Raw genomic sequence first — 10,999 nt, forward strand, 5'->3', positions numbered from 1 at the left:
CCCCTCCCGCCCCGGCCGGCGCCGTCACGTGAGGCAGCAGGGGCGCGGCCGCCATGACAGGCAGGTCCTGGCCGGCCCGAGAAGATGGCGAGCTGTGAGAGGGGAGAGCGGTGGGGTTCCTACCTGGCCCCGGCCCGAGAAGATGGCGAGCTCGGAGGGGCGAGAGCGGTGGGGTTCCTGCCTGGCCTCCCTTTTGCTGAGCGGTGCGCGGCCGTGGAGCTGCAGGGGGATTCAGGGCTGGAGGGCTGTGGGTATGCTGCATTCAACCCCCTGCTCTCCTCAGAGTTGTTGTGTATCTGCCCACCCCACCGGGCTTGCAAGTTCTCCTTGCAGCTCTTTCTGAAAGCTGAAGCCCTTTCCAGTTGCTCAAGGAGGCCCTGTTTTGGGTTTTATGGTCTTAAATGGCCCCTGGAAGTACTTGTCTAGGGGTGTGAAGGGGAGAAAAGAGGTGCAGGTTGGGCTGATGGAGGATGTCTGGGCCAGCTAGCAATGTTTTCCTCACTGTGTAATTTGGGTAGCTGACTGGAACGTGAGGGGCTGGTTTCTTCAGTTCTGCGGGAAGAGGGGGGATAGCTGAGGGAAGTCAACCAGAACTACCCAAAAATAACCTGAGCTTGGCAGTTAACGTGCATCTATAGCAACAAGAGTTTACATCCTCGCAGGGGGGGGAGGCCTGTTGAATCCTCGGACTTTTCATGTCTGGAGTAACTGATCTAACCACTGACTTACTAGACAAAAGGGGTCGCGTCGCCACTGATCCGTCTTCATGTGGCACCTGACTTGGAAGGTTTCCTTTCGGGAGGGGGGGTGAAACTGATCAGTTGGGTTTGTAAACCCTGGTGAGGTTTAAGAATGAACGAAGTGTCGGATTTGCTCAGCATAGTCAGGACTGGGAGCTTTTTTGTGAATACCCAGACACAGAACTTTAGCTACTGAGTGACACTGAGAAGATGACAGATTTTACAGTAGTAAAGTAGAAATTAAACAGGGTTGACACACCTGAGCCCGTTCTTTGGTGGATATTGCCTCTGGTGTCCAGAGATTATGGCAAAGTGCTTTATAATAACACAAATACAGCAGAATACAGAGCGAACTTGTGAAAAAGCTGTAGCTACAGCATTAAAGTGCAGAGGGCAAAAAAGCAATATATAATCAGAAGCCGCAGGGAGAGAAAGAGGAGTGACAGTCTGTGGAGGGGTTAGTAGATGGATGACAAGCAGGGAGCGGGGATCAAGATAAAAGTAATGTGTGCAGTTAAATGAGATAGCCACATAGTCAGCATCCCCATCAGCCAGCTTTTCATAATTCCTGTTTCATAATGGCTAATATGCAACTTTGATCTCTCTCTCATAATAATTTAGCCTGAGGACTGGAGGTGTGTGTTAAACTCTTTTAGGTAAAAGCAACCTCAGCATATATGCTGTCTGCTTTCTGCAGAACCATTATCCTGAAGTCCTTCAATTTTGTCCAGTTCTTGCCTGCCTTGTAATTCCAGGTATTTAATCTACCCAAATAGCTATTTTAGTTCTTATCGAAAAGAGTTTCCCTGGTGCTTGGATTATAATTTTATTAACAGAATTAATAAACTGCTACTTTTTAGCGTCATTTACTGTAAGGTCTTTGAGACATATGTTTCATTTCTCAGAATCCCTGATAATGATAATCTGACCAGCCCAGTTGCTTAATACTCTATGATAACTTGTTAGTGTTACCTAATTGACCCATTTCCTATGTGTTCCCAGCAAGGGACAAGAACTCATATATGTGTCCTGGCAAGATGTCATAACCCAAAGTAATCTTCTGTCAATATGGGTTGTGTTCAGAATTTGCAATCTGTATATATTCAAGCACTGAAATTTCATGTATTATACGTTCCAGTTGTTGGCACATCTCAGAAATGACACAGGAGAAAGGGATACTCTGAGCTATAAATGATATTAAATTCTGTCTCATTTCTTAGATTGGCTCTTCTGCTTTGTGAAAAAGGAGGTAAAGATCCCCAAATCCAAAGAGAATCAATGTGTATTATTTTTCTAAATCCAAGTAGTTCAGAGCAAATTTCTCCAGCTAACGTGTAGAGCTTGTTGACCAGCTGTGACAGAGAAGACTGGAGGAAACTCCAACTGTGCTTTCAGTAACTGGGAGAACTTAAACTTGTTTCAATGGTTTCCTTTTATAATAGTTTGGCTGTGGGCTGTCCATTGACTGAAGTTAGAGGCTACACATCCCCTCACAGAGTTTCTATGTGATTATGGTTTTGAATGGAGTAAACAAGCCCTTGTAAGTCCTGGATGGTTTATTTGCAGTATTGAGGAAGCAGGGCATTTGTCTGGTTGCTCTCAGACTTTTCCTTCCTACTGTTATTTTTGCTGCATATCACTTAACATGTTTTTTTTGCCTGCTTTTGAAAACAAGGAAGGTAGAATGACAACTCAGAGTATATATATGGATTTATCTGATCTGCTCTCTCTTCTCGAATACTTTTGAAATCTTGAGCCATATTCATCAAATTTGACAGTGGGTGGGGATCTCAACAAAATTATATTCTAAATAGCTTTACAAAAACAGATGTCTGAATAGAAGAGAGAGACTGCTGTCCACTACTGAGGAAAAGCCTGTAGAGCAAGTTTGCCCGCATACACTTAAATTTATTAGAAGCACTGAAGAAAGAGTCCATGGAGCTGTTGTGGCTAGTCTATTGAAAACATCAGTTCTGTGCTTTGTAGTCGGTGAAAAAGCAAAAAGGATGTTAGGTATGTTAGGATAGGAATAAAGAATAAGATGGAATACTGTTGTAAAACCCAAAGTGCTTGTACGTCTTGAATGTTGTGTGGAATTCTCCCTAAAGCACCAAGAAAGGTACAGAGAAAAACAATGAGAGGTGTGAAATTGCTTCCTTAAAGGAAAAAAGGGGGGTATTTCAAGACACTCAAATGGTTTAACTTGGAAAAGGGCTGTGAAGGAATGTGCTAATGGCATAAAAATCTATTGTCATAGAGAAAGCGAATTTTGTGTTTCTTAAAGCACAAGATTTAGGTGTCCTGAGTGACATTTCCAGGCCATAAATTTAAAAGAAACAGAAGAAAGTATGTTTTCTCTTGAATTGCAGTTGTAAATTTCTGCAGGTGTATTGTAGAGGCCAAAAGTATAAATGTCCTCATGAGTGGATTAGAAACGTAAGTGGAAAAAATGTCCATTGAGGCCTCTTAAACATAATACTAATGCAGCTGCCAGCTCAAGAGATCTCCAAGTAAAGGAGTGGGTTCAGCCAGCAGATTTAGACACCTAAATTTGGGTTTCAGTGTGTAGGTGTCTCCATGTGAACCAGATGTCTAAGCTCCCTTTATTCTCAGTAGAGAACTAATGTGGGATTTAGTTACATAAATGCAGGCATCAAATGCCATTTTAGGCCTCGTGGAGTTTTCTACCTGGCCTCCAGTGCCAAGAAGAAGCAGGTCTCCTAAAAAGCCTGTCATAGCTGAAGTCTCACGTGGGAGTCTTTGATATCTCAGACCATCACAGCTGTCACTAAGCTCCTATGGTTAGCAAACTGAACCCTGCTCATAGTTGATATAGCAAGCTATTCGGATCACCTTAAGGTAGATATATCAGTATCTTTTAAATAGCTGAGTAGCTCTCAGCTTCATTAGCTGTATTGAGTAGTTCTATATTGGCTGTAGGAGGAAATTCTACTTGGATGAAGACATCTGCATTGGGACACTTCAGTCTACGTGTCAGGTTTTATAGGTTTTGCCAGGCTGTACCAGAGGGCATTTTGCTTAGCTTTTTAATGCTATTTCATTACATTTCCTTAACTAGTCAGAACACCGAGCTGATTCAGCTAGGGTTGATTTAGGGGAGGAACACAAGAGATTATGTATGAAAAACCTTCTTAAGATACTCAGATTTGTTGATAATGAGGACTGTGTAAAGGTTTAGGCTCACGGCGCATTGTATAATGGTGCATTGGTATGTAGTGACGCTTTTAACACAGTTTCATAACTCCTTAAACCTGGAAGATACCTGATGTCCAAGAATTCTGGGGAAACTGCAGATACTGCTGATGAAGACACCAGAATGAGAAATTCTTAAGCCATTAGATCCTGTAACTGACAGGGATTTTTTCCACAAAATTAAATCAAAACTGATTTGGCTGGTGACAGGCTTTACACCCTTCTCTGAATCAGACCAGTTAGATCTTGTTAGAGTTGCAGAACTTGCCTAAGAAGAATTTGGGCTGAGATTCAGGCCAAAGAAATTAGAAAGAAAGATAACTAGAAAAGCCGAGTGATAATTAGATGCGTTTTGGAAAGCAGAATCAGTTTTTTCTTCAATTGCTCACGCTTCAAATTATTTACATTTTCTATCTGGAAAGACAAAACTTTTAGTACTAATGCTGTACTCTTGGGCTGATGAAAACAAAACAAGTAAACAAGTCAGCAAGCTCTGACTTTGTTTTTTGGCTATCTTAAACTATGAAGGAGTGTTTATGCTTTTAAAACTGCATTGGTCACCAGTTGTGCTACTGCAGCAGTGTTCCCATTTGATATTTATTGACAGAATGCCTTGAGAGTGCAATGAAGACTCCCCTCCCTGCATCACTGCTGTTACCAGAGCATTTACATCTCTCCAATGTCCTGCTCTTCAAGGAGAGATGGAGACAAGACCAGACGTAATATGGTATAATGGGCTTGCTCTCTACCTTTTGCCATACATGGGACACGGATAAGATCTACCAATCAGCTAAAATATTAATGTTAACCCACGCTAATGAAGCAAGAAAGAAGCTGTGGAGTGGAATGATGAGCATATGTGATGTGGCTCTAAAGTGTGCAGGAACAGGAGGAAGAAGCCAGTTGTGTAAGTGACAGACAGTGCTTGGGAGAATTCGCAGGTCTAAGGATCTTGCCTTCTTTTGTCTCAGCAAGGAATTGCAGCACTGAGCATACCTAGAGGAATAGTATTGCCATGCTCTATCCAATTCCCTTCAACTTTTTCCTTCCATTTTCAGCCCGATCTGTGTTATTTTTTGTACTTTTTAACACCTCTCTTCTGATATTTTCTGTAGAGTCTTTCCAGGACTGTGGAAAAGTTGTGTTTTAGCTTTGAAGTGTTGCTGACAAAATTCCATCTGTTTTTGGTATTGAGAAGGTCTCACTCTTAAGATCTGGGAGCGAGATGTTACATTTTCTGTCATTGATTTTTATTGAAATAAAACATTCCTTGGAATCTGTGGTGGGAGGTAATTGGCTAAAAGTTCTGTCCAGTGTTGCTCAACTGTGCTCAGATCACTTCACAGGCTTGGGGTCTGGGCCAGCCTGGGCTGATTTCTTTTCCACTTTGGACTGTTTTGCAAAGTTTTGAGAATGAAAACAATCCCATAAACCCCAGAAATCTCATCATTGAATTGGCTTTTTCCCAGTCAATTATATTAGAACTCTACCAAGAGTTTCGTTCCATATTTGTTTGTACTCTCTGATAAAAGGAGGAGAAAAGTTTGTTTGGAGAGGAGGTCAGTCTCATTATCTTCTTTTTACAGATGTGGAAGTTGAAGCACAGAAAGATCAAGTTGTTTGTTCCAGGTCATCCAACAGGGCAGAGGCAGAGAGAAAAATAGAAGTGAGTCCTTCAATGCTCACTCTGCTGCATCACTCTGTCTTCCTGTTTTGATGAAAATGACTGAAATGTAATTTTTATAGGTAAGTTCCTGAGAAAGATTCAGACTTCCTGAAGCATGGAAACCAAAACCTTTAGTTACGTCACATAAACAGAAGTTAGATTTCAAACTGAGACACAGACTCCAAGCCTGAGTTGTGGCACTTCTGTTGTACCGGTATCTTTTTGGTAATTCTTTGTTGTAGCGGGTGTAATCTTTCCAGTATCTTTCATCAAAAGATACCTCAGCATCTAGCCCTGTACCTATTGTACAACAGGATGCTGAGCCTTTTTTTTTTTTTCATACTATGGTTTCATTTTGCACATTCTCAAGCATGGGGTTTTAACTTTCCTAGCCCTGAGAAAAGCATAAAAAGGATGTGTAACAAGCAAAGGATGATTATCCAGTAATATTCATAGTTTCATTTTACCTCTGTATTTCCCACTAGCTTTACAAAATTATGCTGATTCATACCAACTTGAGGCAGCTCCTGCTTCTCTGTAGCAACTTTACTATCTGTTGTAGAATCACAGGGCTTGTACCCCTTCTTCTTCCACCCCCTCCTCCATTTTGTAATTCTTGTCTGCTGTTTCTGTAATCCATCCTAAAAAAAATTCACAACTTCACAATTTTCATGAACAACCAGACAACTGTTTAGAAACTTCTACTCTAAATCATTCTTCTTTTTCAGAGGCCTGAGATATATTAGCAGTATGCCTTATCTTTATATTGTTTTTTCAAAGGAGAATATGTGAAATTCAATAGTAGTTGTGCTTCCTATCTTATTATGCATTATGTAAGAAACTGAAGAGAAATAATATTCGTATAGCTAAGAGGACAAGAACTAGGAGACATGACTGTCCCTCAGGGCACTCTCTCCATAAATCTGGGTTTATTGCTTCATGTCTTCATTTGTTATATACAGTATGTTGATAAAATCCTAACCTCCACAACCTTTGTCTATTTTATCTATTTAGATTAGAAGTACTTGTGGCCAAGCACAGTTTCTTCTTGGGCAATTATGTATCACTACAAACAAGGGCACCTGACCTCTTCTAGGATTTCTAGGCAAATCTGAAGCAGAACAAAAAAAACCCCACCAGCAACATACTCTTCATTGCACTACTAACTTGTGGTTTACCAGAGAAATATGTTAGCATAGGCTATCAAAAGCAGTGTTTCTAAAATGTAAGTTTTGGAAATGTCATAAACTTGATTTCAATAAATGATGAAAACAAATTAAAAGTATTCTAATTGGTCTGTGCAGAAACCAAGAGCTGTGCAGTTACTTGTAAATTTATTGCTTATTTTAGCATGAAAACAATTATGTTATTAAAAAGCTGAAGATAATTTGGGGACTTATTAAAAAACCCTGAGACAAATAATGTGACCTTTGTGTTAATGATTTTAGTGAAGGATTAGTAGGCAATTAAATGAATGACTGGAGGAAACCATTATTGCACTATCTGAACATGTCAAGCTCTGAAAGTATACCGCCTAAGGAAAATGGTGAAAATGGAAGATTAACACTGCTAAAATCTGTCCTGGATAGACGTCGTGCTGTACATGGGGATAGCATAACATTCTCTGTACAAGCTGCGAGATGCCCTCTGGTGTTAGAAACCTCAGCTGTTTGTTTCTGTTGAGACATTGCACACGGTCAGAGCAAGATAAAATACACAAAGTATTGGCAGAGGATAAGAAAGTGCAAAAGGTAAGTGGAAACTACAGAGGGTCGCAAAGCTGCAGAAGAGGGATGGGTAGCAATGCCATTTAGGATCTAATAATAATAAGCAGAATTAGCTGTAATCTTCTCAGTTTTAGGTAATGTTTTCAGTAGCAGGAGTTAGAGGATGCTGTGTGGGGATGGGGATCCAGGGGGGGAAGGGGTCGGCAGCATTTTATGGAGACTATAAATGGAAGGAAGGCTGGAAAAGCTTTGGAGAGCCACAGAAAGAGAAGTCTCCTTCCTCATCCAGATGTCTTTTCTGTAGCACTATGAGGGTTATGGGACCCCCAGACTTGCCCTTGCAGCCATGTGTTTCAACTCCAGTCACCACAAGCAACAATATACCCTGTCTTCTTCAAACAGCAATTTCTACTTATTTGGGGCTGCTAAGAAGAGGAAGGAGAAGCAGGGAGGGGACAGGAGAAAAGGAACTGTTTCAGCAAAGGGGAGGAACAGAAGGTGCCGAGCCAAAGAGGAAGGCCTTAGGGGGCAAGGCTTTCTGTTCCTATTACTGGGGTCAAAAATCACTGCTTTAACTTTTGGTCATCCCTGAAGTGGTCAGGCGGTTGGACTAGGTGATCATTGTAGGACCCTTGCAACTGAAAATGTTCTAGTCTAGTCTAGTCTTGTCAAGAAAGAGAGAAGAAGGAAATTGTAATTAGGACAGATAAACTAGAATTCTGTTCTTGCCTGTAAATTGGTACGGCTCTTCTCCAAGCGTAAGTGGCGGTTCTAGATGTTAGCAAGTAGTTCTGTGGGGCTGGTTATCGAGGACTTCTGTGGAAGTAAAGTCACATAAATAATGTGGATCTAAAAATGTATAGACAAGCAGAATCAAAAGGAAGTAATTCTAAGAGCTGGGGGAAATTCCTGCACTATAACACAGCTATTTGTAACTGGCTATTTACTATCTGCAGATTTGTTTTGGAGGATCTCAAATGCAAAACAAAAGATATTGCTGCTTCATTCAAGCAGAAAAAGAGTATTACAAGCTACCAGTCTCTACGCCTTTTATATGTCCTTGTGACAGAAAAAAGATCATATCTTGTATCATTAAGAGAAAATATCTATGGTTTAGGCAGGTATCTGATTTTAATGTCTACATATTTTCGAGATTCATTACTTACGAAAGCTTTGCTTCTTCTGTGGATTAGATGAGTGAAGATAGGGAAATGAGGAAATGAGGGCAAAATCCCTTTGAACAGATCGATATTGGTTGTAACAAAATTTGCAGCACTTCATTATGTAAAAATGTGTTGTAAACCAAATAATCCTAGTGGTGTTCTTAGAGCCTTTGTTGCCAAAAGAAATAAGGTAAGAATTTCAGCTCTCATTGTAATGAATGCCTCTGGCCCATGTGGTCAGAGGAATAAAACCTTGAAGATCTGACACATAAGTAAAATGATGGCTCATCCTACTAGACCCAAATTAAAAAATTATTTTTAAAAGCGACAAATTGAAATATCTTCTAGTGTTTTTTAATAAAGCCATTCTTCTGATTTTACAGAGACCATCTCCTGTTTTTGTTAGTGCTGAGGCTGGTAATACTGAGCGCAAGTCCCAGAGATGTCTTCTGGCACTGTACCGATTTGAGTTAAACCAAAATGTATTACCCATTCTCCTAAATGCAAGCTTCTGCTTTACCATATTATAGAACCAAGTTATCTGAGAGTTGCAAAGTAATACCAGATGGTGATCATACGTTGGCTGGAATTTGCGGTCTCTCTTGTCTTGCCGCATGTTTCACCACTTGGAGGCTTCTAAATTATATTGTTCAATTATTTGTCTCCTTGGCTCAATATTCCTTTTCTTTCATTTTCTGGTCTGGTGCAATTCTTCATACTTTCACTAGGTGGGTCCCCACAACAGTACACTGCATAAGCAATTTGTTGAATAGCCTGAACACATATCTCCCAGTTAGTTTTATTACCGCTTTCTTTGGCGGAAGCTCAATGCACCGCATGTTTCGATGTATAATTTAGTGATTTAAAAAACTGATTAGGGTGTTGGGAAGTTGTCATAAAGGGACTGGGCTTGGGGATCTTCCTAGTACTGTTGCCATTCTAACTTAACCTGTTTCAATTGGAGGTTAAAACAAATGTGCTTTTCTTGTATCCAGTTTTGCAATTGTTTTACCTTTCAAAGAGTGATGCAAAGCTGGTTGTTTAGCAATATTACCTACATTCTTCCTTTCTAAAATCATGTTAGTCATCTTTAATGCTTTGCATCTTTCCATGCTAGTCAAGACAACAACAAAAATAATCGTCTTTTTCCATGTGAGTTAGGTATTTACTGACTACACAAGAAAAGAAAGACTTTTTAGGTAACATCTTCAGAAATCTTTCCAGGAGTTTTAGGAGTGTGTACTTACATTAAAAATGATCTACTCCCTAAACCTGAGCAAAACAAAACCCAAACACAAAATTTCAGTTCTCTCTATCCCATTATGCTCTGTAGAGAAGATTAAGGAAAAAGAAGTCAGAGATCAGCAATATTTTTTATCTCCTGTTAGAAAGCCAGTCTAACCCAATGATGGGTAGCATAAAAGCTAGACATACGTAGCTCTTGAGCCTTTTGTGATGCCTTCACCAGAGTCTGAATATGATTCTTGCCTGGTGCAGCACCCATCTGTCACATCAGCCTGGGAGAAAACTGTGAGTCACGAACAGGGCAGCTCTTCACCCTGCTAATTTTTATATTTAGAACTATATGGTCTTTAAAGTCATGATGCTCTGAATGAGGAGTCATGTAGCTTCTTTAATGTCTCAGATTGTGACTTCACCCTGCAAAGAAAGAGGATCAGTTAACCTGCAGAGAGCTCTACACTGTTATGTCCAGGCTGTTTCTGACTTTCAGCGTTGTACACTCACGGTGAATCGCTCCATAATCATGCCCGGCACCGAGGTCAGGCTGACAGACCTGTAGTTCCCGGGATCCTCCTTCTGGCTCTTCTTGTAGATGGGTGTTACATTGGCGATGCTCCAGTCATCTGGGACCTCCCCCATTATCCAGGACTGCTGATAGATGATGGAGAGTGGTGTAGCCAGCTCCTCTGCCAGTTCCCTCAGCACTCTTGGGTGGATCCCATTCAGCCCCTAGACTTAGAAGTGTACAGGTGCCATAGCAGGTCATGAACTGCTGCCTCCTGGATTATGGGAGGTTTGTTCCGCCCTGCTTCGCTATTTCCAGCGCTGGGGGCTGACTACCCTGGGAATAACCAGTCTGACTATTAAAGACTGAGACAAAGAAGGCATTAAGTACTCAGCCTTTTCCTCATCCCTGTTGGCAATATTCCCCCTTGCATCCAATAAGGGATGGAGACTCTTCTTGGCCCTCTTTTTGTGGTTGATGTATTTGTAAAAACATTTTTTATTGTCCCTTACAACAGTGGCCAGCCTGAGTTCTAGCTGGGCTTTTGCCTTTCTAATTTCCTCTCTGCAGGACCTAACGAGACCCCTGAGTCGCCTTCCCTTTCTCCCATAGGTGGTAGACCCTCCTTTTTTTCCTGAGTCCCAGCAAGATCTCCCTGTTCAGCCAGGCTGGTTGTTTTCCCTGCCGGTTCGTCTTATGGCACATGGGGACTGCCTGCTCCTGCACCTTTAAGACTTCGTCCT

The 10,999-nt window shown here is 41.2% G+C and overlaps 1 long non-coding RNA gene across 3 annotated transcripts; it reads left to right on the top strand.

Moving 5' to 3' along the window:
* Positions 1-41: 41 nt before the first annotated feature.
* LOC142361204 (uncharacterized) lies at positions 42-7,025 on the top strand. 3 transcript variants are annotated; one of them, XR_012763824.1, is made up of 5 exons: positions 42-203; positions 1,438-1,495; positions 4,561-4,860; positions 5,540-5,699; positions 6,634-7,025. It is a non-coding gene; the product is annotated as an uncharacterized LOC142361204 (long non-coding RNA). The 3 variants fall into 3 exon arrangements; XR_012763823.1 differs by lacking the exon at positions 1,438-1,495 and having other exon boundaries at positions 42-251; XR_012763825.1 differs by lacking the exons at positions 1,438-1,495; positions 4,561-4,860 and having other exon boundaries at positions 42-251.
* Positions 7,026-10,999: the final 3,974 nt, after the last annotated feature.

This window comes from Opisthocomus hoazin, chromosome 4 (genome assembly GCF_030867145.1).
Source record: "Opisthocomus hoazin isolate bOpiHoa1 chromosome 4, bOpiHoa1.hap1, whole genome shotgun sequence".
NCBI classification, from domain to species: Eukaryota; Metazoa; Chordata; class Aves; order Opisthocomiformes; family Opisthocomidae; genus Opisthocomus; species Opisthocomus hoazin.